The 20,344-nt window shown below is 42.2% G+C and overlaps 1 protein-coding gene across 3 annotated transcripts in view; it reads right to left on the bottom strand.

The window, feature by feature from the left end:
• SGCD (sarcoglycan delta) overlaps positions 1-14,648 on the bottom strand; it is a 338,790-nt gene extending 324,142 nt beyond the window's left edge. For 2 of the 3 annotated variants that reach the window (XM_075602174.1, XM_075602177.1), the window contains exon 1: positions 14,576-14,648. The gene's annotated coding sequence lies outside the window, so the exon portion shown is untranslated. Of the gene's footprint in view, positions 1-6,981; positions 7,124-14,575 lie in introns of those variants that run through there. The other variant, XM_075602175.1, reaches the window with a different exon arrangement.
• Between the last annotated feature and the right edge of the window lie 5,696 nt (positions 14,649-20,344).

Here is a 20,344-nt window from a genome sequence, read left to right as displayed (position 1 = left end):
ATGCAGCGAAAGCACTCAGCAGTGCAACCCCCTCTCCAACATTTGTAGGCACTGCTTGCTAATGATATCAAATGGCTTTGTCAATTTGAGAGCCCACATCTCACTATATCAGTTTCTTGTTAGAAGGAGGGATGTTGTAGAAAGCTACGATGTAAGGTTGAGTTTGAAAACAGTTTGCAGAAAATCACAGTGGTGATCATTTAAAGCTGCAGACCAAGCATTATCCTACAGGTGTGTGTTTTTTTTTTTTAATAAATCAGTTCTGTATTATGAGAACATATTTGTAGTATTTTTTTAAAACAACTTTAAAAGACATGTTTCATGTATTATAATGTAACAAGCATTTCTTGTTATTATAGCAACCATTTACAAAGTCACATCCCCTTCCTCTTCTGAAACAGGCTCTGGCATTACACCCCTTTTTGAGCCCTGCCCTCTCTCTAGCAGCGCACCAAATGTATCTAGTGACTGCCTGGTCACTTGATCTTACCCACAGAACTTTGCATCTTTGGTCCTCTTATGCTGCACTGACGGCCATTTAGTGAATCCCCGAGCTGAATCTTCGCCGATCGATCACAGGAGAACAGATCAATCGGCAACTTAGCTAATTACTTATCATTTTGTGGATTGTATTGATGCACATATTAATGGGAATTTTTTTAAACAGCAGCTTGGACTGCTGCTTTAAGAGGCACCACTTGGCCTGCGTTTTTGTGTTGGTTTATTAAACCCCATAGAATGAATTCACTATTTATTATTCTGTGAGCTCCAGAGATACATATGTAGCATGTGACAATGTCCCCCTGCTGTAACACAGAATATCACAGCTTATATAGCATTCAATTGCAGTGTTGGTTGCAGAAAATCACAACGTATCCCACAATAATGCATCAGAGGAAACAATGGGGCAACTTCACTAAGCTCCAGTACAGATTAGCACACCTGATCTGGAGTTTACGCTGGATTTGGCGCTCTAACTCAGGGGCAGTCCACAAGACCCCACCCCGACAGGTCAGGTATTCAGGATATCCCAGCTTCAGCAGAGATGGCTCAATCAGTGGCTCAGTCCAAGGCTGAGAATCTGATTGAGCCACTTGTGCTGAAGCAGGGACTGATTGAGCCACCTGTGCTGAATGAAGAAGGGTCTGATTGAGCCACCTGTGCTAAAGCTGGGATATCCTTAAAACCTGACCTGTTTGTGCGGCTTGAGGACTGGAGTTGAGCACCCCTGCTCTAACTCACACTGGAGTTTGGTGCATCTGCCCCAACATCATTTCCAAATAGGCACTGGAGGGATTTCCCGGTAGTGAAAATATCAGCCGTCAACTTCCTTGCCTGTCGTCATTTTAACCTCCCAAACCCACCGACATTTAAAATAATATGACCTTCAAAAAAGCGGGTGTCTTGAAAGCATGCATATCTGCCAACTAACTCCAGGCTAACAGTGCGATGACAATCCAGTCCTGGCTTTGCATTTCCATTTGCTGGACAGCTGCAACATAAGGGACACTACCATGCAGAAATAATGGACATTTCTGGTGTGGTAACGCCCAACTGGCACTATTGCACTTTAATGAATTATCCTCATAAGCATACATGAGAAAGAGAAGAATGGATTACCGGTTTCTCCGTGATGAGAATGACTGGTGGGGAGAGCCCACCCAATTCACACTAAATTTAAAAATAAATGAAGAACAGTTGGAAGCATTGCTTATTTCTACTGAAAAGACCCCCACTAATTGTATTGTCATTACTGCGCCTTCAAAAGGGAAACCAATTGTTCAATGTGCCTCTTTTGAGCTGCATAATCAATGGCCATCAGTCTGGTGATATCATTGAAAATGATGCACCCAGGAAAGGAAGCAGAAGATGCTCACTCCCAAGTGATTGTCCCTGTGATGTTTTGTGCAAAGTGGCTCAAAAATAAACAGAGATATTAAGCAAGCTTAAGTTATACATTGAATGATTAACATGACGTAAGAAGGAGTTATTGGAATGAGTGCTTTCATTTGAATAAAGAATCAATATATAGTATCTTAAGTGGGTCTGGTGCATTTTAAAACTCCGCTTGAGTGCTTGGCAAAGCTACTGTATGGGTTGCAGGCCTCTGGTCATGAAGAGGTTATCAACGTGATGTTATCAACAAATGGAATACATATGTCCTGGAAGTCATAAAGCAGCCAGATAAAAGCACATAACCCCCAGTGCTCATTTGTACAAGGTGACCTCTTTCAGGAAAGAGCCACTTTAGCAGCTGCAAGGATCAAACGAGATAAGGAGTGTATTAGCTGCTGCAGGTTGGGCGCAGTGAGCAAAGAATGGGAATCAGATGGCATATGTCTACCTCCAAAACATCAACTGCATAATAAAGTATGGTTACCGGCAACAGGACCTGCGGTTCTATGAAATGGAAGCCATTAAGAGCCTAAACATACCCGCAGGTATCTCAGAAGTGCTATTGTGTTAAAAAAAAGTGTGAATCGTGGTAAAAGTGTACAAAGAGTCAGCTACAGCAGAAAAAATGGTTTGCTTTTAGTGCGGCGGGTTGTGGCATTTAAACCTTATCTGTGCTACGAGGGCGTTTTTGACCGCTGCAAATTCTTTAAAAGAAATAAATATATACATATACTGTATATCTCAACTACTGATAAGCGTGTTTATGCTATTTGCAGTGGCTGTTATGTTTTTACGATGTAGAAATCGGCACTATCTACTTATTTTGTTTTATTGGGGAGGGCAGGAAGGCAACTGAATGGTAGTTTCTCTGCAGACAGGTTTAATGTATATAATATGTATAAAATTCAATTTAAAAAAAGGTGTGTTGAATATTTGAATTACTCTTTTATTTAAGTGCTGGATATTTGGGCCCTGATCCACAAAGCCCTGTAAAATCAGGACATAGAACATGACCTAAAGGAGGAAAAGGCATGATTGTTCCCTGAGTAGGTATCCTCAAAGCTCATTATATGCAAAAACAATGTCCAAACTACAGCTCATTATCACAGGCCTAGCATCACGTTATTTTAGCATAACATTGCGCTATCTCCCAATAACGTCACATTAAGTACATCTTAGTGTTACTCTCATCCAGACCCTGAAATAGCATTTTAGCTCAAGTTCAGAAAGAGAGAAGAAGAGAGGGAAATAACATCAGGGAGAAAATGCTATGTTAGTTAAATCCTGCCTAATTGTGGTGCAGTCCCTGTAAAATCCCTGTTTTTGGGTCTGAATGGGAGTAACGCCAAATTTCGCTGTGACTTAACTAACGTAACATTAAGTCCCTGCGTTTACCTTAACACACTTTAGTGGATATGTAGTTATAATGCCTTGTTTGTGGGTCATTATCACTAACTCTGTTATAATGAAAGCTATGCTCTTTATAGGAGAAAGCATGGCCATTGTGTTATTATCCTCTGAAGATACATTGTTGGTCTTTAAGGCCTCGGCCATGTTCCCTGCTTGTTGGCGGAAGCGCGCTAACGCGCACTCCCGCTCAGCACTGAGCCCCTACAGTCGCAATTAGAGCGGCTTTAGTAGGGGCTCGCCTATGCTTCCGCAAGTGCGCGGAAGTGTAGGTCTTAGGGGAATTTAAAATTCCCCCGCTTGCCGGCGCGACAGGCCGGTCACGTGAGCGGTTCGCCCAATGAGGGTGAACCAGCTCCGTGATGTCACTGGCCCGGCCGCGGCCAGTGACGTGCCCGCCCCCGGCCCGCCCCCTGACAGCGCGTGCGGTAAGCAACCGCAAGGCCAGGGAAAGCACCCGCTTTCCCTGAGCCTCAGCACGCCTCAGCGAGCAAGCAAGGAGCCTGGCCGAGGCCTAAGTCATGTTAACTAAGGTCACTGTCACGATACGTGCTCTAACAGAGATTTGTGGACCTGGACCTACTTTACTTTCATTTCAGATGGGATTTCATCTGCTACCTTATGCTGAGTCCCCGCTGAGCGGGTGGCGCTTGCCGCTGTTACTTACATATATAGATATATGTAAGTCCCCGCTCACGCAGAGTGCGCATGCTCGTGCACAGACACACAAGCTCACCTGCATTCATGTAAACAAAAAAAATTAACTTTCCAGTGCGCTCAATGCCCCCCCCCCGCCCCCCCAGCGTGCGTAAATGCCAGGACTCCCGGCGCTCGTGCTTGGAGCGCTCTCCAAGCACGAGTGCGCTCAGCTCAAGCAGGGACTCAGCTTTATCGTGACAAGCACTGAAATTGCTTTATAATGCACGACACCGGGGGTGGGCAACTCCAGTCCTCAAGGGCCACCAACAGGTCAGGTTTTCGGGATATCCCTGCTTCGGCACTGATGGCTCGAAGACTGAGCCACCTGGGCTGAAGCAGGGATATCCTGAAAACCTGACCTGTTGGTGGCCCTTGACGACTGGAGTTGGCCACCCCTGCTCTACACCTTTGCCAGTCAAAAATAACCAGTAAGAGGGCTATATAAATTACCTGTTCTAGGCACAACGGTTCCGTTTAAAGTTTTGCTCCAGTTTCACGACACGTTCATTCCATTGAAAATAATGCCTTTTTTTGTTTGTTGTGCTGGTAACAAAACCGTTCTGTTTGCTCAAGCGCACAACTGAAGTTAAACTGTTTATTCTTCACTCTCTGAACATCCAATTACAAATTCTCAGCAAATCACAGGCTTCCCAGTTTACAGATCCACAATGTCTGTAGTAGACACTGATTTTCTGTATCTGACAGGCTCACGGTTACACACGGCTTCCCAGCTACAAAGTATATTATTACCAGAACAAGCCGAGGTTCTCATATTCCAGTAACATAAAAGGTTTTCCCAGCTCTGGGTGCACACAGTCTCAGATAGAAATGCTATTTCTGAATAGATACAAGTTATGTGTTACAAATGTTACACACTATTTACAGAAACGTATTCCATTCACATGCAAACAAGAATATAAATTCCCAGTAGCAAATCCAGGTACAGGCAAGTATTCTATGTTCCTGATAGTGATTCTAAGTACGATCAACATATTACCAATAACACACAGCCATAGTTTTCTCAGAGTCTGCTCTCCATTAATATACAGTAACCTGGTTCCACGTTATTAACACAGATTACCAGTAACATTACTTTTACATATTGCTCCTAGTAAATATACACGAATTACAGAAACATGTAGATATATGTGCAATCCAAGTAATATATATTGCTTCCCAGTACACATGCACAATTTCCCAATTACAGATACTGTTACCCAGTAAACATTGACGGTTTCCCAATTAAAGATACTGGTCCGAGTAAACATGCGTAGATTCCACGTCACACATAAACAGTACTGGTTCCAGTAACCATGCACAGCTTCCCAGTTACAAATATTGGTTCCCAGTAAAATTCACAGATTACAAACGATATGTAATGGTTCTCAGTAAATATGCACAGGTTCCTAGATACAGATACGGTTCTCCATTAACAGACACAAATATCCAGTAACGGAAATGGGCTTCCAATTAGACATACAGGTTCCCTAGTAACAGCAGGCACCTCCAATTTGCAGAACAATAATAGATCCAAAAACTTAGTTACAAATACTGCTCTCCAGTTAAATCAAAGATTATCCGTTACAGATATTGGTCCTCAATTAAAGATAAATTCCCACTCACAGCTTCATTGGTAGATTGATAAATTCCCAGTTCCACATACCTATTCCCAGATAAAGATTTGGATTAAAAAGGTAAACAGTTTTAAATTTAGAGATGCGTATTCCCAGTTAGAAAGGTTCCCAACTACAGACACGGATTCCCAGTTCTAAATATTGGACCCCAGTTACAGGCATAGATTCCCAGTTACAAATACTGAACCCTAGTATTAGTTTCCCAGATACAAACACAGATTTCCAGTTGGAAATACTAGTCCTTAGTTACAGACACCTACTCAAAGTTACAGATTCAGATCCTGGTATTTAAACTATAGATTCCCAGTTACATATATTTATTCCCAGTTACAGATTCAGATGTTCAGTTTGATAGATTCCTTTTACAAGTGATTCACAGTTAGAAATATTTCCAGTCAAAAACACTGATTCCCAGTTACAAATACTGGACCCCAGTTACAGACATAGATTTCCAGTTACAGACATAGATTTCCAGTTACAGACATAGATTTTCAGTTACAAACACTGGACCCCAGTTACAGACATAGAATCAGAGTTAGAAATACTTGACCCCACTTACAGACATAAATTCCCAGTTACAAATACTTGACCCCAGTTACAGACATAGATACCCAGTTACACATATTGGACCCCAGTTATAGGCATAGATTCCCAGTAACAAATACTAGACCCCAGTTACAGGCATAGATAACAAGTTACAAATACTGGACCCCAGTTACAGGCATAGATAACAAGTTACAAATACTGGACCCCAGTTACAGGCATAGATAACAAGTTACAAATACTGGACCCCAGTTACAGACATAGATTCACAGTTACAAATACTGGATCCCAGTTACAGGCATAGATTCCCAGTTACAAATATTGGACCCCAGTTACAGACAGAAAGTCACAATTACAGGCATAGATTCACAATTACAAATACTGGATCCCAGTTACAGGCACAGATTCCCAGTTTGAAATACTGGTTCTTAGTTACAGACACCTACTCCCAGTTACACATATTGATCCCACTTTGAATACATACTGTGCGGTAGATTCCCTGTTAAAGAAACTGTTTACAGCTACGAAGTCTCAGTTACAAATGCAGATTCCCAGTTACAGATCCTGGTCCCAATTACAACAATCTATTTCCAGTTACAAATCTCTTTTCCCAGTTACAGATACTGGTCCCAGTTACAAATCTCTATTCCCAGTTACAGATACTGGTCCCAGTTACAAATCTCTATTCCCAGTTACAAGCAAAGGTTCCCAGTTACATACAGTTCCCCAGTTACAGACACACATCCCCGGTCTCAGACAGCAGTCCCCCCCGGGAGGGGTGTCCGCCGGTCCCGGTACTCACCGCAGGCTCCGGACACGCTCTCCCCCCTTACGGTCCTCTGGTCCAGCGGCGGCGGCCGGAGGCTCCGGGAAAGTCCATGAGGAGCCCGGGATCAGGACGGCCTCTGACCACTCTCTATCCACCTCCCTCCCTTCTCCTCCCCTCTCTCTCTTCTCCTCCCCTCTCCCCTCCCTCCCTTCTCCTCCTCCTCTCCCTCCCTTTCTTCTCCCTTCCCTTCCCCTCCCTCTCTTCTCCTCCCTTCTCTTCTCCTCCTCCTTTCCCTCCCTCGCTTCTCCCCTCTCTTCTCCTTCCCTATTCTCCTCCTCTCCCTCCCTCGCTTCTCCCTCCCTCCCTTTCTTCACCCCTTTTTCTATTTCCTATTCCTCCCTCACTTTTCCGCTTCGTTTTTTCTTCTCTCCTCTTTCTCTATTCTCTCATTCCCCCCCCCCCCCCCCCCACCCCCCACACCACCACCCTTCTCCTATCCCTCCCCCTCTTCTTCTCCTCCACTCCCGTTATTCTCCTCTCCCCTTCTAGGTGCCTCCTATAAAGAGGGATAAGACTTCTTAAAAGACCCCTGTCCTTCCCTGGATGGGGGAGCTGAATAAAAGAGGAAGGGGGGGGGGGGGGAAGAGATGGCAAATTAACACGGTATTAGTTCATTTCACGTGGAGTGGTATTGGGAGGATGTTACCCCTCTATATTAATGGTCTTACTCCCAAAGTCTTGGGGCAGTTTAGTGAGGCACCAGCCCCTCTCTTGGGGTTGTAGAATACTAAGGGGTCTGTCCCTCTGCTGGGGAGAGTCATTATAAAGTCAAAGACCCTTTCCCTAAATTAGCCTCCCCCCCTCCAATCAACTGCTTCTACAGTCAGATAAGTCCCTGTATGCAGCACTGTATCCCTTATCGCATACTATTGGCGGTATATCAGGAGTCCTCAGGATGTGCCTCTACCCACCACTGCCATTACCCCCACCCCTCAGGATGTGCCTCTACCCCCCACTACCATTCCCCCTCACCCCCCTTTCCCTGCATCGCACCCCGATCTCCAATACCGGGGGGGGGGTGGAGGAGGGGTGGGTGGCTGGTGTTGGGGGAATCCCGGGGTGGGTGGGGTGGAGGAATCCCGGGGTGGGTGGAGGAGGCCCATTGACCGTGCTGGCCCCTTCTGCGCTCCCAAACTACACCTCATCCTTCCATCCACGCGCGTACACGCGCCCTGGTCCCTATCCAGCACGCGCGCTCACGCGCCCTGGTCCCTATCCAGCACGCGCGCTCACGCGCCCTGGTCCCTATCCAGCACGCGCGCTCACGCGCCCTGGTCCATCTCCAACACGCGCGCTCACGCGCCCCGGTCACTATCCGACACGCGCGCACACGTGCCCTAGTCCCTATCCGACACGAGCACTCACGTGCCCCGGTCCCTTTGGCGCCACGCGCGCTCACGTGCCCTGGACCCCTATCCACTACGCGCGCTCACGTGCCCTGGACCCGATCCACTACGCGCGCTCACGTGTCCTGCGCGCTCACCATGCTCTTGCCTCGGTTCCTTATTGCGTTCCAATTCTGCTGTTAACCTCTTAACTACCGCTGGAGAGACACGACAGACACATCCAGTGTACCATATCTATACAAAGTTCATGCTGCAGTTCTCAAGATTTTTCTGGGGAGCGGACAAATGGAGTATTAGATATTAATATGTTATTATATAATAATTTCAAAATATTAATATGTTATTATATAATAATTTCAAATGGAGTAAATATACACACACATACGCATACAGGATAGACGTTTCAGTTCAGTCTAGAACATTTCACAAGTCTAGATTGAACCGAGACATGGATCCTTTATTAAACCCTTTATATTTTTGCTAAATCCTATGATTGTCTGACTTTTTCCTCTATGACTTAATTGTTCATGAGCACCCCGGGGATGTGACCCAGTATTTCATGTGTGTGTATGTGTATATGTATGTATGTATGTATGTATGTATGTATGTGTATATGTAAATAATTTTAGATTTTAATTTGTATATATATAATTAAAATCTAAAATTAAATATATCATTTTTATATATATATATATATGTTTCCAGCAGTAATGGTCAAAGTGTCAGGGTTCACTTATAATGTGTACCACTTCAGTAGAGGAGAAAATAAACCAGTTCAGGGGTTAAACAGGCTACTTCTTTCCCTTCTTTATAGTTGAATAACATCATAAGTGTGACACCATCTCCTTTACCCCCTTTTTAACCCATGCACCAGCAAATGAGCCTGCAGTACGTATCAAAGCAATGGAAGTAAGGGTTAATATATGATTTGGCTGTGTTGCAGATATTTGCACAGTACCATTGGTTTTTAATGGCACTTGAACCAGTTGCTTCAGTTTGCTTCAACTCCAGTACAGGTTTAGTATCACAGACACTACTAGTCTATTCTTGAGGTTTACTAGGGGTGGGTGATGCCAGCCTTATTAATTAGGGTGAATGTTGCTTGTGACTCTAAACCATATATGTCCTGTGTTGTTCATTTGTATAATTGTAACATCAGTGCAGTAACACCCAGACTGTAGGACTTGAATGGCACTTTCACCTACTGAGTCTACTCAGATACTCAGGGGCCCCATTTTTTAACCCTTTCGCTGCCTGAAGGGACAGCAGCACAAGGCTGTCCCTCTAATAGTGAAGGTGTTAAAACAAACTTTTACGCATAAATAAAGTAGTACTGGGTAACCACACCGCTTCCAACAGTCCAACTATTCCTATATGTGAAGGACACAGCTTCAAAAACCGTATTGGAAGCCTAATAATAATCGTGTTTTTCTTATGTAACACTGCCAATGTACACAGCGCCATACATATTTTTTCAGACACAAACTCCCTGCTCTGAAAAGCTTACAATCTAATCTCAGTGCACAAAGAAGAGGGGGGTTCAGTAAGTGGCCCAAGGTCAATGGAAGAACTGACAACGAGATTTCAACTGAGCTCCCCTCGCTACAGACAGTGACATTCCTTCAGATTACGATCGCTATGAATGCTCACCCCACAACATGCAACATGTCACTACTTCCGATACTCATAGGAAACCCTACTTTTGGGAAGCACTAAAGGGCCATTGGAGCAGGCAGCGTATTCAGTCAGGATTGGAACACAGTTGGGGCCACTAATTCTTGTGAGGAGTTTTATGGAACTGGAAAATAAATGTCAGGTATTATTATATATGTTCTGCCACGCGTGAAATGTTTCTTTTAGTAACTAAGTAACAGTCGATATACACAAACCTAAAAATACACATGCTGAAATAGCACTACAGTTTAGAAAAGAGGTAGCCAACTCCAGTCGTCAAGAGCTACCAACAGGTCAGGTTTTCAGGATATCCCTGCTTCAGCACTGGTGGCTCAATCAGTTGAAGACTGAGCCACCTGTGCTGAAGCAGGGATATCCTGAAAACCTGACCGGTTGGTAACTCTTGACGACTTGAGTTGGCTACCCCCTGGTTTAGAACAAATTGGTATTCCATTTCCACATACTAAAGTTCACCCCCTTTAGGGGGCGACCCCAGTCTCTTCACAAGCGCACGCCCTCGGCGTGTGCTGTGCATTCAAGCTCCGCCCCACCAGTCAGGCCGGTCCCAGTTACTACCTTGTCGCGCAACTTTCCCCAGCGGTGCGCGACAGGTTTTCAGTCAGGCAGGGAAATTTGAGCTCTGAGTTTGTGATGGAGGCGTGGCCACGCCCCCGCCGGCGGTTCAGCCAATGAGGGCGAACCAGCCGCGTGAGGTCATGGCCACAACCCTGCAAACCCACCGCCACGCCCCCTCCCGCCGCAAACGCTCCCTCTCTCCCAGGACTGCAGATTGCAGTGCAGCGCTGTGCATGCACCGCCCCCCCTTCCCCCTGCCGGGCACACGTGCAACAGAACACACTGGGACCAAACCCTTAGTATGAGCTTCCCAAGACTTATTGTATAAGTTCCATGCAATGATATAAGCCTCATAGAATATAAGCTATATTTAAAACAAGTCCTACTAAATACTTATACTGTACACGTAATTAACATGAAACACTTATTAGAAGTGTACTTTTTATGATAATCCTTCCTTAATTCTGGTCATGTCTTTATCACAGATTGACCAGTGGTTACTAGAGGATAGAGGAACTCCTGCAAAGCCATATTACTATTATTGCCAGATGTAACTGATATAATCCTAATAATATACCAGGCACATTGAGATCTTAAGATTGAATTCTTCTACAAACATGGAAGTTTTAGGCAGCTAAGGTGGTAGAAATCAAAAGGAGCCTTGTTCTTGAGACTATCTAGGAGATTTATTTTTTATAATTTCAGGGGTAGGTGCACATCATCCTGGACCTTGTTCTGAGTCCACCTCGACCTCTCTAGGCCTCGCTTTTAGAGTTTCTAATAGGGATTCAGTCGTCTCTTGGCTAGTATTGATTGGTGCCCTCAAGTGGAATTGATTATTCCTCACTCCACTATTAAAATGTCCTCTGAGCACATCAGATGTTTAGAATTCTACACTGTCAACTGGCTGACAGGCTCTGGAGAGAGCAAGGCAGGAAGGGTCCCTTACACATGAAGTCGGCATGGGGTGGCAGGATTAAGGAAGGATTGTAGAGAATGTTTTAAAAAAACGAACAAATAATGAAAACTACTGGTAGACAGAGGATATAAGAACTGATATATTATATTTCCCCATACATCTCAGCCTCTGAGCAAATAGACATGGTAGTTTATGAAGACAGAACAACAAAAGTCTAGTGGTCCATGCAATATATGTCAGGCAGTAGTAGGAAAAGCAGATTGAATTTTCCACAGCTCCTCTGGTTCACTCCTCTCAGCCTGTGTGAGTATATAATCCTTCGACAGTCGGAGCAAATTAACAGGGTGATAGGTCACGTCAGTCTACAGGTCATCTGTGGTGGGAGGCATGCAGTCAATGTTATAGTTCCCTCTGTCAATGTCACCTTGCAGTACACATAACAAGTTCAATGGGCCATAGATCACTTCTTTCTCAGTTCATTGTGTCACAGAAGGTGAGCTACAGGTCACTTGTGTCTGTTTCTCTGGGCCACTCAGGTAGTGACCGTAAGGCCAAACTCTGCTACAAAGGTCACTGTTGATTCTTAGCTTTTGTATTATGTCCTGATGACTATAAGAAAATATGTTGTTCTAGCAAACAGCCAAAGTATATAGGAAGTGATACATATGCGAGAACACAGCTGATGACGCTGATCTGCAGATGGCAAAATTCAATAAAACATACAGTACACTGTACATGCCTTTTATCTCTGTGTCACTGCACCTTGTTTTGGGTGGGAGAAACATAATGGAACACAGGTCCGCTTGACTCTGTCACCCTGCAATGTTGATACAGATAATGTGGTAATCATCAGATGAGGGATAATAATAATAATATATATTTTTAGTTTTTATACAGCGCTGACGCTATATGCAGCATTGCACATAGAGAATTGTGTGGTTACAATAACTTCCTGTCCAGAAGAGCTAACAATTTAATAATGGTGCCTTGGACAAAGGGGTGATCAGGTGACTGGATCAAGGTTATATGGCAAACTGATACTGAGATTTGAACCCTTTCCACCTGCTCCAAATGCAGTGACACTAGCACTAACCTCTCTCCTTCAGCCCTGCTCTGAGCCACCCCACTGCAGTGGTGATACAGATAGTGAGGTAATCATTAGATGAGGGTCAGTAGATTATGCATTTTCTTTGCTTCCTCTTCTTTGTTGTCCTGCTTAGATTTACTTAGTGTATTGACACTGTAAGGATCTGAGTCCTCACAGAAGCAGTTAATGAGCCAGATGGGAATTTCAAATGCCTTAAAAGAGCAGAACACTTTCGAGCGACCGAAGGCTTCGGAGTCCATGCAATACCTGATGTGAGTTCATTCTCACCAATTATCCTAATCAATAAATCGACCACAAGAGTGGAATTACTGAGCAGAAAAAGAGGTTGAAGAGGAGGGGACAACAAAGGGGATGTGATGCCAATAATAAGCAACAGTGATGTGTTTAATAATGTTAAAATACAGCCTCTCATCTGACACATGTATCATCAAAGAATACTGTGCACGTCCCAATCAACCTTCTTCCAAGGTCTAGAGAGTCCAAGGAACTCTGGCTATGTCTGAATTCATGATATTTAGTATCAAGTCTCACACCTTTTCAGACACCGCTACAATTGCACATCTAACAACAACAAGAGCACAAGAACACATTTACAGATATTGATAAATGTGCTTCAGTGTGTTTAACACTTCACTTCACGAAAGCCTTTCTGTCTCTGTTGCTGTGTTTACAATGATTCAGACTATATAGGACAGTTACAACAAATGATAATGTCAGGGCCCAAATAAGTGGTGTATATAACAAAATGATCAGTTTCAAAATTAGAATGTATTTTGCAGAGATATATAGATAGATAGATAGATAGATAGATAGAAAGATAGATAGATAGATAGATAGATAGATAGATAGATAGATAGATAGATAGATAGATAGATAGATAGATAGATAGATAGATAGATAGATAGATAGATAGATAGATAGACAGATAGACAGATAGAGAGACAGTATATAACATTTCCCATCCCATAATATTAGGGATTATAATCAGAAATACCTAGATTTGCCTCTATTTATTGTACATAAAAACATTATAAAGTCGCATACCAGATAAACATAAAACATAAATTGCCATAATCCTATTTGCATAGATAGACTATGCGATGGGTAGCCATAAATATGTCGTTATGTTGACATATGTTTCTAATTAAACAATGTATTGATAATAGATAGTGAAGTGAAGTGATGTTTGTTTGAAGATTAATATGTAGACTGGGGGCGCTGCTTTCCGGAACTGTTCCTCTCCCTCGAAATGTGGCTTCTTTGTACATAAAAGACACACAGCATGCTGTCAATAAGCACCAAGGAATATAGGAAGGAAGTAAAAAATTAGGCCGACTTAGTGAGGCGTTCTATAATTAAGACTGGCTCAGGCTCATCAGCATTGTTAATTTGAGGTTATCAGGTTTCACTGACTATTATCGATTGCTGTTTTAAATCCAGAACTTGTTGCAGCATCAATATGAGAATCCTGCGACATGTCATTTGTAATGATCATCTTTTAGTTCGCTGCCTCGCAGACACTATGCAAAAGATTTCTGCAGCCTGGGAGAGCCAAAAACACGGTTGAACAGAGCCAGATATAGCGTGTTGTTTTTATTGTAATAGTAGTATTTTATGCTATTCTGCAGAGCGTTCGGTGATTAACCCTTCAGGGTAATGTGTGGCTGGTCCCTTTTGACACAGTTAAGCACTGATTAACCGTTGAAGATTTAGTGGGCCGTGGCATGTATCGCAACCCAATCCTCTTTGGCACTAGAAGAGTTAGCAAATGAAATTGACTTTAAATCAGTATCGTAACGAGCTGAGAAGTTCAACAGCACTCTCCAGAATGGATTGAAGAATCCATGTTAAGAAGGCAATGTTCTGACTTAGCCTTGCTAATCACATTGAAAATAGCCTAAAAACAAAGCAGAAAGCATAAAAAAGCAAAACTGTGTGCCCTACCGTAAGAAAGTGGTCTTGGGTAAAAGCCTTTCCTGGTAAAGCCTGCCTGGGTGTGTCAGGACTATTTTTGGCTATTCCTCAGATACCATATATAGAGACATGGCCCTCCCATCCTGCCTCTGCCCCACGCCCTGTGGATTCTCCGCCTGCAATGCTAGCACCTGCTGCTGTCATGCATGGCTTTCAATGCAGCTGGAATAGAGAACACAGAGACACATGCTTTACCCAGACTCTGTCTTGCACATAAAGTCACCGTTTTTATGCTGTTATGTACATAGCAGAGTAACACAGACACAATAAAACCCTGCCCTGCTTACAATCGATTGTTATTACCCGGGATGCAAAACCAAGGCATTGGGTCTCAGACAATGATCTTCGGTTTCAGTGTTCAATGCCCTAACTGCAAAACTACTGCTCTTCCATTACCCCAGAATAATTAAAGATGCTTCATTCCTATATCCTCGTTTTCTTTGTGCAGTTATACGCATGAGATTTCCAAGTGCTGGAATGAGCTGCAGGGCGTGCTAAGGCTGTGCTCCATTTGGTGTCGTATCACTTCTTTCATTCAGACTTTTTAATTAAACCTAAAGGGCCATGTTTACTAAGTGGCGCTAAGCCGCAGGACACTTTACCACTTCATAAGACAATGAATGGGTCATTCAAATAACACCGCCGTATTGGTGCCACAAAGGTGTCTTATTTCTTTTTGTAAATATGACCCAGCATATATTACAGAAAAACAGACTTTCTTTGCACATTGTAATGCGCTAACAGATGTGATCTGCGCCATTGACCCTGCTGGCTATATATATATATATTAGATCAGTGATATTTAGCTCTATATTGTGGCACCCTCATCATGGCCAATGTGGGACAAGTCAAGTCTGGTTTCTCTGTTGGTACATCCTTTCCCCCTTTTATAGTAGCCCTATTTGGCCATTATCATTCTGCAAATAGTTCTGTTTTTTTCTGCGTGTCATCCCTTCTTATTACTAGTCGGCTGTGACAACAAAGCTTTTTTGATTAACGAAAACATAGTTTTATTGCTTAGAAGAGGCAAGCAATGTCCCTTTCTAATCTCCACTGTCATCTGTGCTTGAAGTATGATCATGCGCTAGGTGGTATTGTGTACCACTATTTTTTTATTACACTCCTGGGCATACCAGTACCACTACTTTTTATTGACAAACAAACATGTCATTTTATTTTTTAAATAAAACTCATTTATTTTTCAATACCCCCTCTCCCTCTGTATTGTGTGTGTGTGTGTGTGTGTGTGTGTGTATGTATGTACATAAAGCAGATAATAAACTTGTATAGTTATCAGAGTAGCCAGAACTGGTCCGGTGGTCCGGTAGTTCGGTGGTCCGGTGGTCCGGTGACATAGAGACAGCACACAGTGGTATAGAAAAAACCTGTATTAAAGATAACGCAGGACACCAAAACCTCGAGGACCGAAACGTTGGTTTTGGTGTCCTGCGTTATCTTTAATACAGTTTTTTTCTATACCACGGTGTGCTGTCTCTCTGTCACCGGACCACCGGACCAGTTCTGGCTACGCTGGTAACTATACAAGTTTATATATATATATATGCACACCACACATTAGAATTAGAATGTGAATGTGCTCACAAGCGATATTTTTATTTGCTATATGCTATTTGCATATCATTTCCCAGAATCCCTTGCTGCAGTGGAAGCACTGTATGCTAGGTGAAATGGTGACAAGCAAGGTTGCAGACCTGTGTTAGACATGTGACTGTGTTCACAAGTGATATTTTTATTTGCTATATGCTGTACGGTGGAGGTTTTTTTGTCACCTTTTTCACCCACCATAACTTCTCTAATGTGTGGTGAAACCTACCCAGCCTTAGATTGCAAACCAGAACAACCAGCCTCACACTGATGAGACCCAAAAGATTGAAACAGCTGGTTATGAGTAGGTCTACTGGCTATGCATCTTAACCCAGACGGTGCTGAAAAGCTGTGCAATGCAGCGAGGATAAGCTTATAAGGTTTCCATGTAAAAATGGATTTGAGGATTTTACACTGTGTGCTTATTTGCATGTCATTTCCCAGAATCCCTTGCTGCAGTGGAAGCACTGAATGCTAGGTGAAAATGGTGACAAGCAAGGTTGCAGACCTGCGTTAGACATGTGACTGTGTTCACAAGTGATATTTTTATTTGCTATATGCTGTACGGTGGAGGGATTTTAAATTGCAATGCCAGTACAACCAACCTCACTATGATGAGACCCAAAAGGTTAAAACAGCTGTCAGGTATCGCTTCTCAGCCTTTTGACTAAGATAATGTGTAGGGTCTGTCCTGTGACAGCTGGGAGGGCGCACAATATTTTTGTACCTGCCCGGCCTTTTGGTTGGGATGCACACTCCTGCAGATTTTTTGTGTTGTTTGTTTAGAGCACTTCTGCACTGCATTACACAGCCCACTGAAGCCCGTACACCATGGATTTGTTTTGGTGTTGGGTTATCAGTCACCTTACCGTGGATAGAGAAAGACTGAGTGCTGGTCGGTGGTCGCCCCTCCTTTGGGAAAAGACTGTGTTGGGTTAGTAAGCCTTTGGACAGAACATACTCAAGACTTGGACCCCCCCCTGTCTGGCCTTCTGGCTGAGAAGGGAACAAGAAGGACGTCAGAATATTTGGATGAAGAGGTCAAGTGTAATGTCGGGACTCATCATGGTCTTCTGGGTGAAGAGATACTGATAAAGTCATGGACTGGCCTGATCTGCGGAAAAGACAGTCACGAGTGTAGTGCATCTGGTACCCTTTGTGGACCATGAGCACGTTTTTTTAGGTTGAACACTTTCACCATCCGGGCTTCAAAGAAACAAAAAAAAGCTGCCTGTGAGCAGGTTTACTGGCTATGCATCTTAACCCATGCTGTGCTGAAAAGCTGTGTAATGCAGTGAGCATAATCTCATAAGGGTCCATGTAAAAATGGATTTGAGACAAAAGATGACACTGTGTGCTCATTTGCATGTAATTTCCCAGAATCCCTTGCAGTGAAAGCACTGTATGCTAGGTGATAATGGTGAAAAGCAGGGTTGCAGATCTGTCTAAGACATGCAAATGTGCTCACAAGCAATATATATATATATATATATATATATATATATATATATATTAACATGAAGTTGAATGATTGAAAGAGCTTTGCCACATTGTTGAACAGGTTGGCACAGTACCGCTATTTTCTTTGAACTCAACTTGACCTCCGACTATAACTATCGTAACACACTGCACTATTATTCTGCACAGTCAGATAAGAAGATACTATTGAACCACCAATCATTGGCTCAGACCCTTGATTACCAGCCGCAGCCCATGTCTTTCACTTTTCTACTAGACAAACAAGTCCTCTGCTATCACTCATTACAATTCTGGAGTTATGTCTCTCTATCCCTTGATTTACAGTACAAGGACAATGCATAGATTTTTCCACCCCGGTGAAGTTTACATATTTACAGCATGTCTAGTTTTACTGCTGCAGTGTAATTGTCTCCCTGCTAAGGATCATAGCAGAGAAGTAAGTCTGTCTACCATTACGGCTAATTATAGCCTGACTCTGGAGTTAAAGAGAACCCCTGCACAGTCCCGCCTCCATTCTTAGACATAATAGTGCTGGAGTACATTTCTTCCAACTGCAAATATAATTGAGTGGAGCTGCTCCATTCATTACATAGATAGCACTGTGCTGTGACTGTGTCAATGTGCGATTTTGTATACACACACACACACACATATATATATATATATATATATATATATATATATATATATATATATATATATATATATATATATAAAGCAGAAAATAGCCATGTTAGTCCAGTTGCGATAGTATATATATATATATATATATATATATATATATATATATACATACATACACGTATGTATGCTTGTTATTTGAGCAATTGTACATTTGTTTGTGTATAATTGCATGTATAATTATATCTCTATCTCTAATTGCATGCCTGTGCATAATTCCATATATAATTATACCTGTGTTTGATTGTATATCTGTGTATAATGACTTGTGTAATTGTGTGCTGATGTGTGATTGCAAACCAGTGTATAATACTTTGTGAAATGGTATATCATTGTGTGGGGTTTAATATCGCTGTGTTACTGTGTAATAGCTTATATAGTGGTATATGTGTCAAAATATCTCTGTGGGTATGCATATGTGCCTCATGCAAGTATTATGTATCCATAAATGAATGTGCAATTTGTGGAAATGATTGTATACCGATCATAATCCTGATTCATGTGGATGAGCTGGCTGCATGATATCATTTGTGTGTCACTCATCTAAATGAAACTCATAATTGAAGCACATTAAGATGTCACATACAGAGTTTTGGGGTTGTTTCTTTTATCAAAATTGAGGTTTATTTTGTTCTTCTGTGAGCCTCATACGTCATGGGCAACCTAGGATTAAGTAAGGTGGTTTCAGGGACTTCAATACTTATGGGTCACTGCTATTCTCAACTACTCTTTGCAGCATAAACTGTATGTATTCCAGGTATGGCGATATTTCATCTTAAAGAATCAGCTAATTTTTTTAATGAAAATATATTCAGATGTTAGCCCCAATGAAAGAGTTAGCCCCACCGAGTGCTGGAAATCTGGAGTTTATTCCATGTCATATTTCACAGAGTTCTTTGATGCATTACAAAAATCTTGATTAGAGGATAGACTACATGGCCCAAATTCATTGGGGGCTAAACTTTAGAACACCTTAATTCATATTCATTTGAATGGGGTTAACGGCATATTAGATTTTAGCACCTTTGGTTAATCTGGGCCATGAGCCCAAGTCTAAAGGTTTCGTTAAAAAAATATTGTTTGTTTATTAAATCTCTTTCTACTTAGATACAACAAGACACCTTAAGACTTTTTGATTTAATGCATGGTTTATGCATACGCAATTTAGAAATTAGTGCTCTGGAAACCTTTGTATCTGACGGAAACGATAAAAGTCTGGCAGCCCCAATAAGCTGCAATAATAAAATAGCAGAAATAAGGTTGTAGATAAATACCCGTATATACACATTATATCCCTATTTTGTAAAAGGACATTTGATCACCATCCGTTGGGGGCTGCATGCCCAGCCATGGTCTCAGTTTGTGATTATTCTGCGAACCCTATTGTTTATTGACATATTATTTTACAACTTTCACAACTTATAACTTTGAAATGTTGTAAATGTTCTTTGCAGAAGTGTTTTTTAAAAAAAATGTTTTATGTTTTTATTTAAAAAAAATTGTAGACTGCTTTTAAACAACTGCCATCGCCTCCAAACCAGCAGGCTTACAACTTTGCTTTGTCCCAAATCTCACTTTGTCAAACCCCGCTGTACTGTATTTGCTGTGATTATGTGGTCTTCAATAAAAGACTGTAAAAAAAAAAAATATATATATATATATATATTGATTGAGCCATGAGAAGAGTTTGGTACGCAGAAGAGGCAAAGTAAGTTAAAAAAATACCTTGGTGCATTGATGCTAAGAGGCGCATGATCAAAATGCTTCTCCAATAATGTCATTTCTATCCATACATAAGACTGAGATGTGCAACATTGTTGTTGAAGTTCATGAACCAAGAGAAATGTGCCTATTTTTATAGAAGGTTAGCAAATTGGGAAAGCTTTGCAAAAAAACAAAAATTACTTGAACTGGCTTTGTGGACCTGAGTGATACAGGTGTAGTGTGGGATCTTGAGTGTTTCCTTGTTTTGTC

This window comes from Ascaphus truei, chromosome 5 (assembly GCF_040206685.1).
Source record: "Ascaphus truei isolate aAscTru1 chromosome 5, aAscTru1.hap1, whole genome shotgun sequence".
NCBI classification, from domain to species: domain Eukaryota; kingdom Metazoa; phylum Chordata; class Amphibia; order Anura; family Ascaphidae; genus Ascaphus; species Ascaphus truei.
The sequence above is the reverse complement of the archived record's forward strand: the minus strand, read 5'-3'. Positions and strand labels throughout refer to the sequence as shown.